Source organism: Lampetra planeri, chromosome 54 (assembly GCF_965212315.1).
Source record: "Lampetra planeri chromosome 54, kcLamPlan1.2.h2, whole genome shotgun sequence".
NCBI classification, from domain to species: Eukaryota; Metazoa; Chordata; class Hyperoartia; order Petromyzontiformes; family Petromyzontidae; genus Lampetra; species Lampetra planeri.
Genome location: NC_136160.1, coordinates 4,329,279 through 4,350,696, shown reverse-complemented (window position 1 = coordinate 4,350,696; position 21,418 = coordinate 4,329,279).

Here is a 21,418-nt window from a genome sequence, read left to right as displayed (position 1 = left end):
AATCGAAACGTCGTAATATGTTATTTTAATTTATTATTTTATTTTTAGACGTGACTTAACCGAAAAGAACCAAAGAATAATTCCTGCAGTCACGAAAGCTCCTAAATTAAGATTGTGGTACGCCACACTTGATCAAAGCTCCGCACGGATAGATTCAAGAATCCATTGCCATCTCTTGGACACCTGGCAGCAGCCAGCCCCAAAACCTACAGCAACGGCAATTCCCAAGCAGCCCACCATGTTAGAATCAAAATATTTATTTATACTTGGAGAAATCCGATGAGCTATGAAGCTCCCCTGTTCATATATGTCCGGTAGGGCGGGTCAAAACGTTACCGTAACATTGAATGGTAAATTAACCACAACAACAACAACACGCGTTCCTCAATAACGCTGTGTGGTCTTGATTGACAAAATATAATGGGCGACGTTTCGGGCAATGGCGCTTCATCACACCAAAGCACTTTCAGGGTCTGTATTTGTCGTGTAGAAGCTCACTTCCACCGATGTTTGTAAACAGTCTGGGTGTCATTATGGACCTGCGTCTGTTCTCCAATGCACGCGCGTTCCTCCTCTCTCTCTCTGTCTGTCTCTCAGTGGAATTCTACGCGTTGCACATGTCTGTACGTACGTATGTTGAACTTCTTTCGCACCGCACGTAGTCACCCGTGCCAATCGGAGGTGCGGGGGATGAAAACAAACGAACCAGAACAAGCAGTTCTATAGAAATGTGTTTCCAATCCAGGTGATTTAAAAGCTCCAGTGGCGGCTTCCCCATATCGGGGGGAAGAGCGCGTTCCAGACGGCCACTGAGGCGCGTCTGAAAGCGCCGCGCGATGTGGTGAGCGTCTTTGTTCGATGGTCAGCCAAAAGTGTAGTGTATAGTGTAGTGTATAGTAGTGCAGTGCAGTGCATAGTGGAGATCGAGATGATTTAAAAGTGCATAGCTCCTCGTGGCTTCCTAACATCGGAAGAACGTTCCAGACGGCCACAGAGGCGCGTCTGAAAGCGTCTTTGTTGGACGGCTGGGCCAAGAGCCGCACGTGGCCACGGTGGACTCGTTCATGGACTCCTGAGTACGAAGAACACAACCTGTGCTTTCCTGATTTTCGTCGAAAATATTTTTTTTTGGGGGGGGGGGAGGTGTGGTTTAGTTGACGATTCTTATTATTGATGAGTTTTTTTTTTTAGTTAGATCGCGTAAATATGTGTGTCGTTAAAACCCGCCACCACCCGACACAGCCAACTGGTAAGGGTTGTCACGTAAACAGAACGTGGCCAATTCGTCACTAGTAAGTTTCGATGTAAAGCTTTCGTGACTGCAGGGATTCATCTTCTTGGTTCTTTCGGTAAAGTCATCACGTAGAATGGAAATAATAAAATAATAAAAATAAAACATACTAAAATACAATTCTCACGACGTTTCGGCCACAACGCAAGCAGCCGTCCTCAGGTGGAGAACAGGTCTGTCGAGAAGACAGAGTCTGGAATGACACACCCCAGGCTTGGAGCGACTATTTAAGCTGGGATGGAGGGGGAAGAGCGCCTTGACAAAATAATTTGCATATCAAGAGGAATTTTGCATATTTATGGCAAATGCAGTCACTAGTAATTATTCGTCACTAGTAATATTCATCTTCTTGGTTCTTTCGGTAAAGTCACGTAGAAGGGAAGCAATAAAATAATAAAACATAATAAAATAATAATTATTTTATTATGTTTTATTTTTATTTTATTGAATTATAAGAATTGTTTTATTATGTTTTATTTTTATTATTTTATTGCTTCCCTTCTATGTGACTTTACCGAAAGAACCAAGAAGATGAATCCCTGCAGTGACGAAAGCTTTAAATCGAAACTAGTAATATTATTTTGTGTTTTCCTTTTCCCCCCGCAGCTTCTCCAGCCATCTGTCATCGTAGCGGTGTGACGACAACCCGACGAGGCTTCGTCGACTGGAGCGAGTTCCCCCTTCGTTCGATGCCCCCGTGGTCGAGGCTAGCGACGGAACGCAAAACCAAAGTGGCGGAGGGGAGTGGGGGGGGGGAACGGAACGACCACCGCGGAGATGGAGCGATTGAAAGATCGGCCGCTCGGCGGATGGATGCCAGCGAGGGCGTGGGGGGGTGGTGGAGGCCTTGATCGAGCAGTAGATAGACAATGGCTCATTGATGATGATGATGATGATCGTAACATTTGCATCGCATTTGCATTCGTGTACCCGCAAAACGTTGATTATTACGCGAGCCTTAATATTCGCTATTAGTGTTTTCATGTTTTATTAATTTGACAGAGGGGAGAGGGAGGGGTCTGAGACAAAGTGGGGGGAGGGGGGGAGACAGCGAGAGGGGGATGAGATAGGGGGAGAGGGAGACGGGGGGGGGAGAGAGGGGGGAGGGGGAGGATGAGACAGAGAGGGGGGGAGAAGGGAGGGGGGGGAGACAGGGGGGGGGGGAGAGAGGGGGGGGGGGTGAGACGGAGAGGGGGGAGAGGGGGGGTGAGACAGAGAGGGGGGAGAGAGGGGGGGGAGACAGAGAGGGGGGAGAGAGGGGGGGGAGACAGAGGGAGACGGGGGGGGGGGTGAGACAGAGAGGGGGGGGGGTACGGGGGGGGTGAGACAGGGTGAGACAGAGAGGGGGGGGTGAGACAGGGTGAGACAGAGAGGGGGGGGGGTGAGACAGGGGTGAAGTGGGAAAGACCGAGGGGTAGGGGCTAGAGACTGGGAGGGGGGGTGTGGCAGAGGGGGAGGGGGCGGACAGAGGGGGAGAGACAAGAGGGGAGTGGGAGGGATGAGACAGTGAGGAGGGGGGAGGGAGGACGGGGAGAGAGACGGGGAGGGGGGGTTTGAGACAAAGGGGAGGGGGGAGGGAGGAGGCGTTGTGAGACGGGGGGGAGGGGGTGGTGCGAGACGGAGGGGGAGAGACGGCGAGGGGGGTGGAGACGGGAGTTGTCTGGGAAGGCAGCCAGTTCGCTGTAGGCACCAACACACCATCACACACACACGCACCATCACACACATGCACCATCACACACACGCACCATCACACACCATCACACAGATGCACCATCACACACACGCACCATCACACACACACCATCACACACATGCACCATCACACATACGCACCATCACACACACGCACCATCACACACACACCATCACACACGCACCATCACACACCATCACACAGATGCACCATCACACACACGCACCATCACACACACACCATCACACACATGCACCATCACACACACCATCACACACACACCATCACACACACCAACACACACACCATCACACACACCAACACACACACCATCACACAGACCCCATCACACACACACCATCACACACACCATCACACACACACACCACCATCACACACACACACCATCACACACACACCATCACACACACCATCACACAAACACCATCACACACACACCACATCACACACCTTCACACACACACCATCACACACACACACCACATTACACACCTTCACACACACCATCACACACACCTTCACACACACCATCACACACCATCACACACACACCATCACACATACACCATCACACACACACACCATCACACACACCATCACACACCATCACACACACACCATCACACACACAGACCATCACACACACACCATCACACACACACCATCACACACACACCATCACACAGACCCCATCACACACACACCATCACACACACACCATCACACACACACCATCACACACACCATCACACACACACCATCATACACACACCAGCACACACACACCATCACACACACCATCACACACACACCATCACACACACCATCACACACACACCATCACACACACACCATCACACACACCATCACACGCACACCATCACACACACACCATCACACACACACCATCACGCACACACCATCACACACACACACACCATCACACACACACACCATCACACACACACCATCACACACACACCATCACACACACACACCATCACACACTCACACACACGCACCATCACACACACCATCACACACACACACCATCACACACACACACACACCATCACACACACACCATCACAAACGCCGTTCGTTCGCCACAGAGGTGACGGTGACGTCACCGCGGCGTGTGCTCCAGGCCACGTGACCGGCACCTGTGAGGCCACGTGAAGTGTCGAGCCCGCGGCTGCTGGCGAGGAGTTAACGCCTTAGTGTTCGGGGGCGACTGCCAGACGATGGCATCATCACCTGCGCGCTCCGCCGTTGTGCCCGCCGACAAAAAAATAAAGATCACCCGTGTATCTTCTTGGTTCTTTCGGTAAAGTCATCACGTAGAAGGGAAGTAATGAAATAATAAAAATTAATCATAATAAAATAATTCTCACGACTTTCGATTTAAAGCTTTCGTGACTGCAGGGATTCATCTTCTTGGTTCTTTCGGTAAAGTCATCACGTAGAAGGGAAGTAATAAATTAATAAAATAAAACATAATAAAATAATTCTCACGACGTTTCGTGGGAATTATTTTATGTCTGTCGGGGAGAAGCTGTCTCCCAGACAGACCTGGTCTTCACCTGAGGACGGCTGCTTGCGTTGTGGCCGAAACGTCGTGAGAATTATTTTGTTTTATTTTTATTATTTTATTACTTCCCTTCTACGCGATGACTTTACCGAAAGATCCAAGAAGATGAATCCCTGCAGTCACGAAAGCTTTAAATCGAAAGTCGTGAGAATTATTTTATTGTGTTTTATTTTTATTATTTTATTACTTCCCTTCTACGTGATGACTTTACCGAAAGAACCAAGAAGATGAATCCCTGCAGTCACGAAAGCTTTCAATCGAAATCACCCGCGTAGCCTGTAACAGACTGTCGGGGCAAGTGCTGTTGACGAGTAGCGCCTATGAAGGCCGGCACGGCACACGAGGGGGTGGGCAACACCACGCCCGGCCGCCTTTGTCTCCCCGGTTGGCGACGTTTACACACCGCACCGGGTACGCATTTAGGCCGAGTCGACGCAGGGGTGGCAGCGCGATGGGCCACCGCTCCTCGTTGCCGTGCCAGGGTCTCACGCGGGGCACACAACGCGATCCACCAAGGGTCCGTCATCATCATCGTCGTCGTCGTCATCGTCGTCGTCATCATCGTCATCATCATCATCGTCGTCGTCATCCATCATCGTCGTCGTCATCATCGTCGTCGTCATCATCATCGTCGTCATCATCATCGTCATCATCGTCGTCGTCGTCATCATCGTCATCGTCGTCGTCATCGTCGTCATATCATCGTCGTCATCGTCGTCATCGTCGTCGTCCATCCACATCGTCCGAAACGATCACGATGACGTCGTCGCGCCATCGTCGACATTCATTGCGGACCATCCAAACCCTCCTCCTCGACTCCTGCAGCTAGCTGGGCAGGGCCGCCAGTGAAAGTTGGGGAACCCCCAACATCCCCCCTCCCTCCATCCCCCCAACATCCCCCCTCCCTCCATTCCCCCAACATCCCCCCTCCCTCCATCCCCCCCAACATCCCCCCTCCCTCCATTCCCCCAACATCCCCCCTCCCTCCATCCCCCCAACATCCCCCCTCCCTCCATCCCCCCAACATCCCCCCTCCCTCCATCCCCCCAACATCCCCCCTCCCTCCATCCCCCCAACATCCCCCCTCCCTCCATCCCCCCAACATCCCCCCTCCCTCCACCCCCCATTCTCTCTCCCCCCCTCCCTCCATCCCCCCCATCCTCTCCCGCCATCCTCCCCCAACCCCCCTCCAAATCCCCCTTCCCTGCTCATCCCCCAGCCCCCCCCCCACATTCCCCCCTCCCCCCCACAATCCACCCTCCCTCCCAATCCCTCCCCCCTCACAATCCTCCCTCACCCCCCCTCCTCCAAAGCCCCCTCCCGCCATCCCCCCCTTCCCCCCATTCCCCCCCTCCCCCCCGCGCGCCGCCGTGCACGCGCCGCCACGGGGGATGTTGTCACGTGAGCAGCACGAGCCGGGCGAGGGGTGGGGGGGGGGGTTGGTGGGTGGGGGGTGATCGAGGGGGGGGGTCACGTGGGGACGCGGCGCGCCCCGACGTGACCCGCACCTGCGTGACGTCACGGCTCCCCCGGCCAATCAGAGGGCACCGCGCGCGGGGTGCCTGGGATCCGGTTCCCACGGTCGCCATTCACAAAAAAAATCAACCGCGTGGCCGCGATCTCATTGAGCGCCACACAGCACGTGAGGGACGGTAACCAAGGGTAACGGGGTAACCAGGGGTTACCGAGAGTAACCAGGGGCAACGGGGGAAACCCAGGGAGCGCGGGTGACAGTGGGAAACGCGGTTGTCATGGGTAACGGGTAACCACGTTTAACGGCGTAACAATGGATCGCGTGGTAACCGCGGCTAACGGGATAACCATCGATAACGGGGTGGCCGATGGTAACCAAGGGTAACGGTGCAACCGGGGGTAATTGGATATGCATGGGTAACGGGGTAATTGATGATCATTTGGTGACCGCCGGTAACGGGGTAACCAATGGTAACGGGTTAATTGGGTAACGCGGTAACGAGGAACTACGGGGTTCATGGGGGGTAAACGGGGGGGCACCAGCAGCCGTTCAGATGTCACTCGCTGCTGCTGCTGCTGCTGCCGGGAGTCGAACTCGGGTTGCCGCGTTCGGAGTACCCAGGGCGCTAACCACTGCGCCACCTCTCAATCTCCCCATGTGCTCGAGACGAGGACTGACTGCATCGGTCGTCCCGGAGAGGAGCACAAATAAAAATAACAAAAATGATAGCAAATAGTTACGACAAATGAAAACTACAAATACTAAACAATAATAATAAAACAATAAAAAAGCAAATAATTACAAATTAAAACATTAACAAGAAATATTAACAACAATAATAAATAAATGAAAGCTGCCCCAACACATTCGTCAATAACACTGCGGCCCGGAAATGGAAAATATAACAGGCGACGTTTCGGGCAATGCCCCTTCTTCAGAGCACGTATGCTAGAGGGGTACTTGTACCCCACGTCTCTGCGATGGTAACTGCGCACCGCAGTAATCATCAGGGAGACGAGCGGGTAACGGGGTAACTATATAACGTGGTAGCCGATGGTAACCACGGGTAACGGGGTAACCATTTAGATAACGGGGTAGCCGAAGGTAACCACGGGTAACGGGGTAACCATTTCGATAACGGGGTAGCCGCTGGGGGTAAGCATTAGATAACGTGGTAGCCGATGTAACCACGGGTAACGGGGGTAACCATTTAGATAACGGGGTTGCCGATGGTAACCACGGGGTAACGGTGTGACCGTTGGTAATTGGGTTATGCATGGGTCACGGGGTAATTGATGATCATTTGGTAACCGTCGGGGTAACCGATGACCACGGGTTAATTGGGTAACGTGGTAACTAGCGGCGAACCGCGCTTGCCGTGACGCCTCCCCAATCCGTCTTTGTATCCCCCTCATCGCCCCCCCCCACCTCGTGACGTCCCCCCCCCACCTCGTCTCCCCCCCCCCCACCTCGTTACGTCATCCCCCCACCCACCTCGTCCCCCCCCCCACCTCGTCACGTCCCCCCCCCACCTCGTCACCCCCCCACCTCGTCACGTCCCCCCCCCACCTCGTGACGTCCCCCCCCCACCTCGTCACCCCCCCCACCTCGTCACGTCCCCCCCCCACCTCGTCACGTCCCCCCCCACCTCGTCACCCCCCCCACCTCGTCACGTCCCCCCCCCACCTCGTGACGTCCCCCCCCCACCTCGTCACGCCCCCCCCCCACCTCGTCATGTCCACCCGTCCCTCCTCGCAGCTCCCCACTCCCCCTGTTGCCCCCCCCCCACTCTCGCCCCACGTGACTCGACTCCTACCCCCCCCCCCCGCTGCTGCCTCAACGCTGCCCTCTCGCGTCTGCCGCGTGAGATGCAGCGCCGAGATCTCGACCACTGTGAGGGTCCTCCCCCTAGATCCACTCAGCCAGAAACGGAATCCCCCCCTGGGCCGCACCGCTGAGGTTTCGACCACTGTGAGGGTCCTTCCCCTAGATCCACTCAGCCAGAAACAGAGTCCCCTTTGGGCCGCACCGCCGGGTCTCGACCACTGTGAGGGTCCTCCCCCTAGATCCACTCAGCCAGAAACGGAGTCCCCCCCTGGGCCGCACCGCCGAGGTCTCGACCAAGGTGTGAGGGTCTTCCCCCTAGATCCACTCAGCCAGAAACGGAGTCCTCTTTGGGCCGCACCGCTGATGTCTCGACCACTGAGAGGGTCCTCCCCCTAGATCCACTCAGCCAGAAACAGAGTCCCCTTTGGGCCGCACCGCCGAGGTTTCGACCAAGGTGTGAGGGTCCTCCCCTAGATTCACTCAGCCAGAAACGGAGTCCCCCCCCCTGGTGCTAATTGGGGCGGGCAGGCGGTGGGTTGGGCCACCGTTGTGGGTTGCCCTTCGTGCTGCAGCTCCATCGGCTAATTCTTCTCCAGTGTAAATAACAACAACAACAACAATTCCACGTGTTTAAACTATAAATATGTTTTTCCTTTTGCCAGATAAGGCCGCACTGAGCTGTAAAGCTCTTTTTTCAGAAGCAACCTGGCTGCCACAAATGATCACGCGTTTAGAGTTTTTGGCTGCTGGAAATGCCCACGTGACAATCCACTGGGTTGAGCTATCATTTGTGGCCAGATCAATTCTGAAAATAAGTATAACCTGTAAAAAAAAGTTTTTCACTCTAAATCCTTTATATGCGTGGCGGCTAGAGTCCTCTCGTCCTCTGGCTTGAGATGGCTGCCACCTACTGGTCAGATGATTGCATTGCACCATTAAGCCATTGGTAATTAAATAGAATATTTTTGTCCTAAAAAGTGTAAAATTTTGGAAAAAATTTTTCACGAACATTCATTGTCACGCACAACGAGTCTGTGTGGAAAATGTCAGCTCGATTGGATCACGGGAAGTGGGTTAAAAAACGACCGAAAGATTTGCACGGTCCTAAGCAAGCAAGCGAACTTAATATAAAGGATTTTAAAAGATCTGTATAGCTCACCCTGTAAAATAAAAACATGTCTTAGTTTTTATTTTACTTTTCAATTCCAAAATGTCCCATTCACGCGATCTCCGGTCATCCTCGCAGCAGCAGCAGAGGCTTTTGGCTCAGCCACCGGACAACGCCGGTCACCGCATCGCACGCTTCTGCGGGCCGTCTGGAACGCTCTTCCGCCTTCCGCATATTATGAAGCCACTGGAGCTTTTAAATCTCGGTTGAAAACTCATTTCTCTTCTTGGTTCTTTCGGTAAAGTCACGTAGAAGGGAAGTAATAAAATAATACAAATAAAACATAATAAAACAATTCTCACGACGTTTCGGCCACAACGCAAGCAGCCGTCCTCAGGTGAAAACCAGGTCTGTCGAGGCGACAGCGTCGCAAACCAGGTCTGTCGCCTCGACAGACCTGGTTTTCACCTGAGGACGGCTGCTTGCGTTGTGGCCGAAACGTCGTGAGAATTGTTTTATTATGTTTTTTTATTTTATTACTTCCCTTCTACGTGACTTTACCGAAAGAACCAATACGATGAATCCCTGCAGTCACGAAAGCTTTAAATCGAAACTCATTTCTTTCGAGCTGTTTTTTGCGTGTGATTAGGTTTGTTGGCCTTCCCCCACACATCGAGTGGGCTAAATACGGTGCGAAAGGTCTCCATATACAAAGACAAAGACCAAGATCTCCCCCGTATAGCCTTAACAGACTGGAGGGGCAAGTGCTGTTAGCGAGCACCAATGGAGGTCGGCACGGCGCACGAGGGGGTGGGTGGCCAACACCACGCCCAGCTGCCTTTGTCTCCCCAGTGGCGATGTTTACGCACCGCACCAGGTACTCATTTGAGGCTGAGTCGACCTAGGGGAGGCCCTGGACCGGTTCAGATAATCGTCACTGATGTTGGCCGTGAGCGGGAATCGAACCCGGGTCCCCAGGTTCGTAGAGCAGCGCGCTAACCGCTACACCACCGCTCCCCACACACACATACGCACATACAAAGACAAAGATCCCCTGTATAGCCTTAACAGACTGTAGAGGCAAGTGCTGTTAGCGAGCACCTATGAAGGCCGGAACGGTACACGAGGGGGTGGGTGGCCAGCACCACGCCCGACCGCCTTTGTCTCCCTAGTGGCGATGTTTACACACCGCACCAGGTACTCATTTGAGGCTGAGTCGACCTAGGGGAGGCCATAAGCACATACACACACATACATACAGTACATACACACATACACATACTAACGTGTACGTCAGTTCTCCAGCACGTTTTTTTCCTCCTCTCATTACATCCTGGAACTGTCCAGACGGCCCACATGTAGGACGACAGAGCTTGGAGAGATTTTTGGCGCGGTGCTTCGGCTGCCTTCCCGGATTGTCAGTGGCTTCCCGTGCCTCTGAACGAATTTAAAGATTTCGATGTAAAGCTTTCGTGACTGCAGGGATTCATATTCTTGGTTCTTTCGGTAAAGTCACGTAGAAGGGAAACAATAAAATAATAAAAATATAAAACAATAAAATTATCACGACGTTTCGACTGCCGGCACGGCGTGGGTCATCCGCGCATGGCGGCACTCTAGCCCACACACCCTGGCTCCGATCAGAGCGCGGAAGATGCCCAGGCTGCTGGCCGGACGTTTCCCCTCCAGGGCCACCTTCCTCGGCCCTGTGTATGGCGAGCTTGGCGTAGCCGACGAGCACGTTGACCAGCCCCTGAAGATGTTGGGGTCCGTCGCCATTCGGGTAACCAAAGATGAGGACCGTCGGGGAGAAGTGGAGGCTGAACTTTAGGAGGATGTTTTTGAGGACCTTGAACAACAAGTCCAGGCTCTTGCACTCCACCCATGTCCTCCTCTCTCCCATCTCTTTTTGTTTTACGATCAGCGGAAACAAGAAGATGCTCGGTGTAGTCGGCACTTTGCTTCGTTTATCATTTCGTTTAAAAAAAAAATGCAATGCTTTGCTTTTTAAATGAAAGATTTCACAAAAGATGTCACGCTCTGCTCTCCTCCTTCTTACCCCTTCCCTCTCTCTCTACCCCCTCTCTCTCTACCCACCTCTCTCTCTACCCCCCTCTCTCTCTACCCCCTCTCTCTCTACCCACCTCTCTCTCTACCCCCTCTCTCTCTACCCCCTCTCTCTCTACCCACCTCTCTATGCCTATGTTCCCCTTGTTTTCTATGTAATATTTGTAAAAAAAAAAGTTCACTCCATCTCTCTCCCCTCCCTCACTCTCTCTCCCATCTCCCCTCCCTCACTCTCTCTCCCATCTCCCCTCTCTCTGTCCCATCTCCTCTCTCCCTCCCTCTCTCTCTCTCCCATCTCCCCTCCCTCTCTCCTCCCTCCCTCTGTCCCCGTGGCGCCGCCTCGTGGCCGCGAATCGAAAGTGTCCGCGCTCGGAGCAATCAAGCGCTCGTCCACGATCGTTCACATTTGGGTTGTCAAATTCGTTTTTTTTGCATTACCGGTAACCGATTGAAAGAAAACCGGTTTACCCCGCTGTGATGCAAGCGCCGATTTTTCCGGAAATAACGACGTTCGTTAATTCTACCCGTTTGTTTTGGACATTCATTTCTATTTTACGTACATGATATTTAATTTTTTTAAAATTAACTTAGCTAAAACACCCTGATTAAACTACCCCAACAAGATGTAAACGCCACCATAAACAAACAAGAAACCCATTGTAGCTGCGTAAAAAAAAAGAGTTTTAAAAATAAATATTTATCTTCCGCTAATAGTTTTGTATTAGTGGCCTTAGAGTGAGAAGTGAACGCGTTTTGTCACCAGGCTTGGGGTGGTGGGGCAGGCGGGGTGGGGGCTGTGTGGTTCCGCAGAAATATGACAAAGAGCTTTATAGGCCATCGGATTCCTCCAGTATAAATAAATAAATATTGAGATGCTTCCGTTTACGTCGGCCGAGTGGTCCACGCGTGAAAAACAACTTTGAGAAATAAAAAATACGAAAAAAGGTTTGACCCTTTCTGGCAATTAAACGGGTGGTGTTCAGCTTTTGCAAGTAATGAAGTCTGCAGTAACCACTCACAGGACTCGTTGTGAACATGCAAACAAACACGCTCTGATCTTATCTGTGCATTGTCTTTGAGACTGATTGGTCTACACCAGAGGCAGCCTTCTTCATGGCCTCGTCTCACCAGTGGCAGACGGGAGGACGCCAGAAGGCGAACGGTACAAGGGCAATGCACGCAGCAGAGAACATTCATAGCTCGGGTTGAGTAGCTACATCACGGGATGCCCTTTAACACGATTTTTATTAACTCACTCTGTCTGTTGTTGTTGTCGTTGTCGAATCTATTTTTACCCACTTCCCAATGTGGTATCGACTGCAAACTTGGTATACTTATGTCATACTGATGACAATACTATATTCTATCATTAAAAAAATAAAATTTACGTTATTTTGTATATGTTATGTTTCGGCTTGGGTCTAATTGTCCACGATAAACTCACGTTGGCTGTAAATCACCACGGCCCCTTACTGCAAACTTCGGGGCCACTTGCTGGAGTCGTGGAGTTCTGCCATTACTAGTACGGTACATGTCATTAAAGCGTGTTTAGACAGGCTGCGAGGAGTGACAATCGCACACAGCGCTCAACGATGCCGCTACACGTGTGTAGTGGCATAGCGCTGGCTGCTGGCAGACTAGGGGATCTGCGGCGTAGTCCTGACGTGAGCGGGTCAGGATCGACACGAGAGGGGGAACGAGGGGTGAAAGAATCTTTGGTTCTTTCGGTAAAGTGACGTATAAAGATAAAATAATAAATTAAATACTAGCATACGACGTTTCCATTGCAACGCAAGCAATCATCGTCAGGTATGAATGAAATAGAAACACAAATCTAGTAGACTTAGAAATGGAATGTAATACAACAGAGAGTCGGATAACATAACAGTCAACACCCTACCTGGTTGAATACATTCTTCCTGAGAATGCTAAATTTGAGAGAGAGATTGCATTCTTTACCGAAAGAACCAAATATTAATTATTGCAGTCACGAAAGCTCCAAATTAAGATTGAGGGGGGAAAGGTCACAGAAGGGGTCCACCAGGAACCCGCTGGTAGGTTCCAGAAAGGGGGCGTGGCCACGCTGAGAGTACATATCTTCAGCCGTGATGATGGGTACAAATTGAGCAATCATTGGAAAGATGTCATTAACCATGTAAAAAAATATTTAACTACGCATATTTGTACCATCCTATTTGACAGGTACCAGTCTATTTGACCGAGATGTTGACATCCATAGCGTTTAACAGCGCTGCTGCTACTGTTTGGTTTTGGAAGCCAACATCGGCCATAACCCCTGTGGAGGTTCTTCACTTGGACCTCCCCTTCTAGCCCCGCCCACCTCCCCTTCTAGCCCCGCCCACCTTCCCTTCTAGCCCCGCCCACTCTCCCAGTCCCTGACTGCCACGTTTAGATAAGCTCCCCCCCCCCTCCCCTTAACCAGTATTTAAGGTCTTCTTGGTTCTTTCGGTAAAGTCACGTAGAAGGAAAATAATAAAATAATCAAAATAAAACATCATAAAATAATTCTCACGACGTTTCGGCCACAACGCCTTCTCGACAGACCTGTTCTCCACCTGAAGACGGCTGCTTGCACTGAGGTCACCGGTTCGAGTCATATCTCCCGGCGCGGCAATTGAAACAAAAGGGGGCAAATTTATTTAACCCCCCCCCTCCTTTCTCTGTCCACCCAGCAGGAGACACGTGGGACTCCACGCTGAAATGTGAAGCATGTTCTGAATGCGGCTACTGGGGTGTTAGCCATGAACGCTTTCTTCACGTCGTGTTACAAAGAACCGGTTTTGACTAACAGTGTCTCATCAGCAGGATCAGTCTCACTTGAACCAAAGTAAGTTGCCAGATGTTTAGGGGAAAATAACCGGTTTTGACTAACAGTGTCTCATCAGCAGGATCAGTCTCACTTGAACCAAAGTAAGTTGCCAGATGTTTAGGGGAAAATAACCGGTTTTGACTAACAGTGTCTCATCAGCAGGATCAGTCTCACTTGAACCAAAGTAAGTTGCCAGATGTTTAGGGGAAAATAACCGGTTTTGACTAACAGTGTCTCATCAGCAGAGTCAGTCTCGCTTGAACCAAAGTAAGTTGCCAGATGTTTAGGGGAAAGGAACCGGTTTTGACTAACAGTATCTCATCAGCATGGTCAGTCTCACTTGAACCAAAGTAAGTTGCCAGATGTTTAGAGGAAAAGAACCGGTTTTGACTAACAGTGTTTCGTCAGCAGGGTCGGGATTTGCCTGAGCCAATGCATTAATAATAAATGACGACAGTCGTGGTAATACGTTACTTTCCATGTAGTTTATCTGATAAACATGTTTTCACTGAAGTTTCTTATTATGTTTCCATAGAGAGCTAGCGGCCGCTTCCTAAGGAATCAAAATCGATGGGACAAGATAACGAGATGAAATGGGTTTCAATAAACACCCCTTTCAATAAATACCGATTTTATGGGTTTCAAAGTGGGCAGGGGGGGGGGGCAATGCCCCCCGCCCCCCTCCCCGCCCCCCCTGAGCCCCCTCCCATCCCTCCCTGCCCCCCCCCCCCGTCTCCTCTCTGCTGATATCGGAGACCCGGGCCCTGGCTGGACTCCGGGGTTACGGGGTCACGGGTTCATCATTAACCCGAAACTTGAAGGACGGCCACGGCACACGAGGTGAGCAAACAGGGGGGGGTGGGGGCTGGGGGCTGGGGGGGGGGCTGAGGGGGGGGGGGCTGGGGGGGAGTGTGTGGTGTGGGGTATGAAGAGCGGTGGTGCAGTGGTTAGGGCGTTGCGCTACCAACTATGTGCGACCCGAGGTCGATTCCCGTTCATGGCCACCAACATCGGTGACGATTATCTGAACCGGTCCTGGGACTCCCCTAGGTCGACACCGGGGAGACAAAGGCGGCCGGGCGTGGCGCTGGCCACCCCCCACCCCCTCGTGGTGCCGTGCGGACCTTCATAGGTGCTCCTCGTTAAACAGCACTTGCCCCAAAAGTCCGTTACAGGCTACACGGGCGATCTTTGTCTTTGGTGTGGAGTGTGTGGAGAGGGCATGGCTTGGTGTGCGGTGGTGTGTGGCCATGAGTGGCGTGGTAGTCAGCTCGTGGTGGTGGTGGTGGTAGCCGTGATGATGATGATGGCGACGGTGATATCGCAACGATCATAGGAGCAACAATCATGCTTCGATGATGATGATGACAGCAGAGATGACAGTGATCATTCAATCGCGGCCGCCAAGCGCATCCATGCAGCGAACCCGACTCGGCTGAAGAAGTCATCAGTAGCCCCCCCCCCCCCCACTCTCTCTCACCTCTTCATCTTCAGTGGATCTCACCCAGCCCCCCCCCCCCACTCTCTCTCACCTCTTTATCTTCTGTAGATCTCACCCAGCCCCCCCCCCCACTCTCTCTCACCTCTTCATCTTCTGTAGATCTCACCCAGCCCCCCCCCCCCCACTCTCTCCCACCTCTTCATCTTCTGTGGATCTCACCCAGCCCCCCCCCCCCCACTCTCTCTCACCTCTTCACCTTCTTTGGATCTCACCCAGCCCCCCCCCCCCCACTCTCTCTCACCTCTTCACCTTCTGTAGATCTCACCCAGCCCCCCCCCCCACTCTCTCTCACCTCTTCATCTTCTGTAGATCACACCCAGCCCCCCCCCCCCCCCACTCTCTCTCACCTCTTCACCTTCTTTGGATCTCACCCAGCCCCCCCCCCACTCTCTCTCACCTCTTCATCTTCAGTGGATCTCACCCAGCCCCCCCCCCCCCCCCCACTCTCTCTCACCTCTTCATCCAACCAGCCCCCCCCCCACTCTCTCTCACCTCTTCATCTTGTGTGTGGATCTCACCCAGCCCCCCCCCCACTCTCTCTCACCTCTTCATCTTCAGTGGATCTCACCCAGCCCCCCCCCCACTCTCTCTCACCTCTTCATCTTCAGTGGATCTCACCCAGCTCCCCCCCCCCACTCTCTCTCACCTCTTCATCTTCTTTGGATCTCACCCAACCCCCCCCCCACTCTCTCTCACCTCTTCATCCAACCAGAGCCCCCCCCCCCCACTCTCTCTCACCTCTTCATCCAACCAGTCCCCCCCCCACTCTCTCTCACCTCTTCTGTGGATCTCACCCAGCCCCCCCCCCCCCACTCTCTCTCACCTCTTCATCTTCTGTGGATCTCAATCAGCCCCCCCCCCCACTCAAATCTTTCCATCCCCAGCGGGCCACGCTGCTACACTGAGCTCTCTCCACGTGTCCCTGCGCCTCTCCCCACGACAATCTCCGTCTGACCCCCGTCTGACCCCCCGCTCTGACCCCCGTCTGACCCCGTCTGACCCCCGTCTGACCCCCGCTCTGTCCGCGAGGCTTCCTCGCCCCGCGGGTCTTCGGCCTCCACCGGGTTCCCTCTTCGCCGGAGGTCGCCCCGACTCGGTCCAAGTTCAGAGATGCGACACTCCGTCCCCAGCCTCTCGCCCTCTCGTCAGCCTCTCTGGCCACTGCGTCGCCCTCCAGTGAGGGTCTGGCTGGAGAAGGCTGCTCCCTCTCTCTCTCGTGTGCTGCCAAATCCGTTTCAAAGACACGTGGCTCGCCCTGGGGGTCTCAGCCACCCGCGCTTCTGTCTGAGCTGTTCGGACGAATTGTGGCGCCGTTGTGAACGTCGCATGGATCTGTCGATGCGACGTTGACAATTGCCAAACGCTCCGTGTGGGTGGAGGTGGGTGGGTGGGGGGGGGTTGATAAGGTGACCTCCCCTATCACCCCGCCCCTCCCCCTCTCGCCCCCCACCCCCCCAGCCCACACCCACCCCCCAGCCAAGCCCAGAATTTTGCGAATTCGGCGAAAAGTGCGGAGTGCTGATGCAGAATTGACACAGAAAAGCGACAAGGGGCGAGTGGTGGCGTAGGGAATTCGCTCGCCCCATGAGGGGGGCCGCGAGGGGGGGCCGCGGGGGGGGGGGCGTGGGGGGGGCGCGGGGGGGCCGCGGACATCGCCCGCTCGAGTTCGACTCGCGGTCACGGGCGACATCGGCAGAAACGTTTTAATGGGAGAAAAAAAACGTGCAAAACAGCCAGAGTCCAGTAGCCTCGCTGTGGCTATGCGAGCCGTATCTGGCAAACCCATCGAGGTACGTAAAGAACCGTAGATATACATAGAGACTAATAGAGACACATAGAGATACCTAGAGACACATAGAGACACATAGAGATACCTAGAGGCACACAGAGACACATAGAGACACATAGAGATACATAGAGACACATAGATATATATATGGAGACTAATAAAGACACATAGAGATACCTAGAGGCACACAGAGACACATAGAGACACATAGAGATACATAGAGACACATAGATATATATGGAGACTAATAAAGACACATAGAGATACCTAGAGGCACACAGAGACACATAGAGGCCCATATAGATACGTAGAGACTAATAGAGACACATAGAGATACATAGAGACTAATAGAGACACATAGATATACCTATAGGCACATAGAGACTCATAGAGATATCTATAGGCACATAGAGACACATGGAGACCCATATAGATACAGAGACTAATAGAGACAGATAGAGACCCATAGAGACACATATATATACATAGAGACTAATAGAGACGAATAGAGACACATAGAGATACCTAGAGGCACACAGAGACACATAGAAGCCCATATAGATACATAAAAACTAATAGAGACACATAGAGATACATATAGGCACATAGAGACACATGGAGACCCATATAGATACAGAGACTAATAGAGACAGATAGAGACACATAGAGACCCATAAAGACACATAGAGATACCTAGAGGCACATACAGACATATGGAGACCCATAGATATACATATAGACCCATAGAGACACATATATACATAGAGACTAATAGAGACTAATAGAGACACATAGAGACACATGGAGATACCTAGAGGCACACAGAGACACATAGAGACCCATATAGATACATAGAGACACACAGAGACACATAAGAGCACACGGTGATAATGTAATGGCAAGCCACGTGAGTGCGATTGTTGGCGTGCAACCCAAACGATGCACCATCCAGGGTCATTTCCCGAAACGTCGCCTGTTATATTTTGTGTCTCCCTTTTCCGGGCACACTGTGTAATTGACGAATGTTGTCGAGCAGTATTACCCAGGGCGTCCACTTGATCCGAACCGCAAATCTGACATGGTCAACCCTCTGTGTCCGCCTATGCATCGGCCCGTTATTTCACCCAAATGGAAACACGTAGCAACTACATCGGTGAGTCACCAACCGAGACCAGAGTCATGGAACACAGAGAGAACGACTCGATAGAGAACGACACAACAGAGAACGACTCGATAGAGAACGACACAACAGAGAACGACTCTAAGCACGAGTCACATGCACGGAGGCGGCATCATCATCACAGGTGGCGAGATGTTAACTCCCTCGCCTGGTATGCAGGAGGTCGTGGGTTTGATCCAGACCCTGATGACGCCTGCTGCTGTATATTTGGAGTTTGCGTGTCTCTCTCTCTCTCATCATCACGGTGGCTATGAGATGTTAACTACCTCGCCTGGTATGCAGGAGGTCGTTGGTTCTATCCCGACCCTGACGTCTGCTGCTGTGTATTTGAAGTTTGCGTGTCTCTCTCTCATCATCATCATCACGGTGGCTAGGAGATGTTAACGACCTCGCCTGGTGTACAGAAGGTCGTGGGTTCGATCCCGACCCTGATGACGCCTGCTGCTGTATATTTGAAGTGTGCGTGTCTCTCTCTCTCATCATCATCACGGTGGCTAGGAGATGTTAACTACCTCGCCTGGTCTACAGGAGGTCGTGGGTTTGATCCCGACCCTGATGACGCCTGCTATTTGGAGTTTGCGTGTCTCTCTCTCTCTCATCATCATCATTGTGGCGAGGAGATGTTAACTACCTCGCCTGGTATGCAGGAGGTTGTGGGTTCAATCTCGACCCTGACGCCTGCTGCTGTATATTTGGAGTTTGCGGTGTCTCTCTTCCCGTGGTCGCGTGGATTTTTCTCCGGGTCCTCCGGTTTTTCCCTCCACATTTAGAATCAACATCACGCGTTCAGAGTATTTGGCTGCTGTACATTTCCACGTGATGATGATGATGGTGATGAGCCACTTCGTTGAGCTATCGATTGTGGCCAGGTCGCTTCTGCAAAAAGAGCAACACAACTGGTAAAATAAAAAAAGTTACATTTTTGATTTTAGTTTAATTTCACTACTCCGCGACTCCTCCTGGAGCAATCAATCATCTGGCTCATCGTCCACTTCGGTGTCACATCACTGGTGTGGCGCTCACCATCAACAACAGCCACGCGATGAAGAATGCAGGTCTCTAGTGTCACACTGAGATCCGTAGACTCACAGACAGACCCATGGACACAGATCTAGATATCAACATACAGAACCATAGACTCGCACAGAGATCTATAGACTCACGCGTACATCCATAGATTGACATACAAAACCATAGACTCACATTCAGACCCATACACTCACACCGAAATATATATATATCGATTCACATACAAAACCATAGACGCACATCCAGACACATAGACTCACACCGAAATATATAGATGCACATCCAGACCCATAGACTCACATCCAGACCCATAGACTCACACAAAACAACCCTCCGTATTTCAAGAGCCGCAACAATTGCCGAACCCCCTCCTGAGCTAACTCGCCATTTCTCGTTGGCAACTCGTGGCAACTCGTGGCAAGTTGTGGCAAGTCGTGGAAAGTCGTGGCAGGTTTTGGCAACTTGTGGCAAGTTGTGGAAACTCGTGGCAGGTTTTGGCAACTCGTGGCAACTCGTGGCAAGTTGTGGCCAGTCGTGGAAAGTCGTGGCAGGTTTTGGCAACTCGTGGCAACTCGTGGCAAGTTGTGGCAAGTCGTGGAAAGTCGTGGCAGGTTTTGGCAACTTGTGGCAAGTTGTGGAAACTCGTGGCAGGTTTTGGCAACTCGTGGCAACTCGTGGCAAGTTGTGGCAAGTTGTGGCAAGTCGTGGAAAGTCGTGGCAGGTTTTGGCAACTTGTGGCAACTCGTGGCAACTCGTGGCAACTCGTGGCAAGTTGTGGCAAGTTGTGGAAACTCGTGGCAGGTTTTGGCAACTCGTGGCAACTCGTGGCAACTCGTGGCAAGTTGTGGCCAGTCGTGGCGGCCGCGGCGGTGCCCCTATTGCCGCGTGCAGCTCCCATCACCCCGGCACTTGCGATGAGCGGCCACGGTTGGCGACGTACGGTGCGAAAGAAGTCCAGCGCAGGGTGAATGAGAGCCGTGCGCTTTTCATCTCTCGTCCGATCGTCTCTTCCCAATCTCTGCGCAGGCATCTTCATTTGGGGGGGGGTTTGGAAGGGGGGTTAGGTCGCATCAGGTATAAATGTGTCTTAATTCTAGATTTGAAGCTTTCGTGACTGCAAGGATTCCTATTTTTAGGTGTTTTCGGTAAAGTCACGTAGGTAAAAAATTAAAATTAATAAAAGTAAAATTAAAAATTAAAAATAAATCACGACGTTTCGGAGGCAACACAAGCTTCCGTCTTCAGGTGGAACCGTCACAGCACGATAGCTGTATCACTTGATACAGCTATCGTCAGTGTGTGTATCAATGTGTCAGTGTGTGTATCAATGTGTCAGTGTGTGTGTCAGTGTGTGTATCAATGTGTCAGTGTGTGTATCAATGTGTCAGTGTGTGTATCAATGTGTCAGTGTGTGTGTCAGTGTGTGTATCAATCTGTCAGTGTGTGTATCAATGTGTCAGTGTGTGTGTGTCAGTGTGTGTGTCAGTGTGTGTGTGTCAGTGTGTGTGTGTGTCAGTGTGTGTCAGCGTGTGTGTGTCAGTGTGTGTGTCTCAGTGTGTGTGTGTCAGTGTGTGTCAGTGTGTGTGTCAGTGTGTGTGTCAGTGTGTGTATCAATGTGTCAGTGTGTGTATCAATGTGTCAGTGTGTGTATCAATGTGTCAGTGTGTGTGTCAGTGTGTGTGTCAGTGTGTGTGTGTCAGTGTCAGTGATGACTGGTACCAGCGGTGTCAAGATCGGCCTCAGTGGAGGAGGCTCGTGAAGGACGCTACTGGGCAGTTGGAGGCAGTCGCCCTCCAACAACAACGGAGGGCGGAGGAGCGACGCTCACAACAACGAGCGGAGCGCCGGGTGGCTAAAGCACAGCAAGTTGGCACAGTAGGGGGCACAGGTGGTGCATCAGCCAGTCATCTCAGTCATCTCAGTCAGTCGACCCGTGGCACCTGGGTCTGCCCCGTGACCTCCTGCCAGCGGGCGTTCGACACTTCACGTGGCCTCAGGGTGCACATGGCCTGGC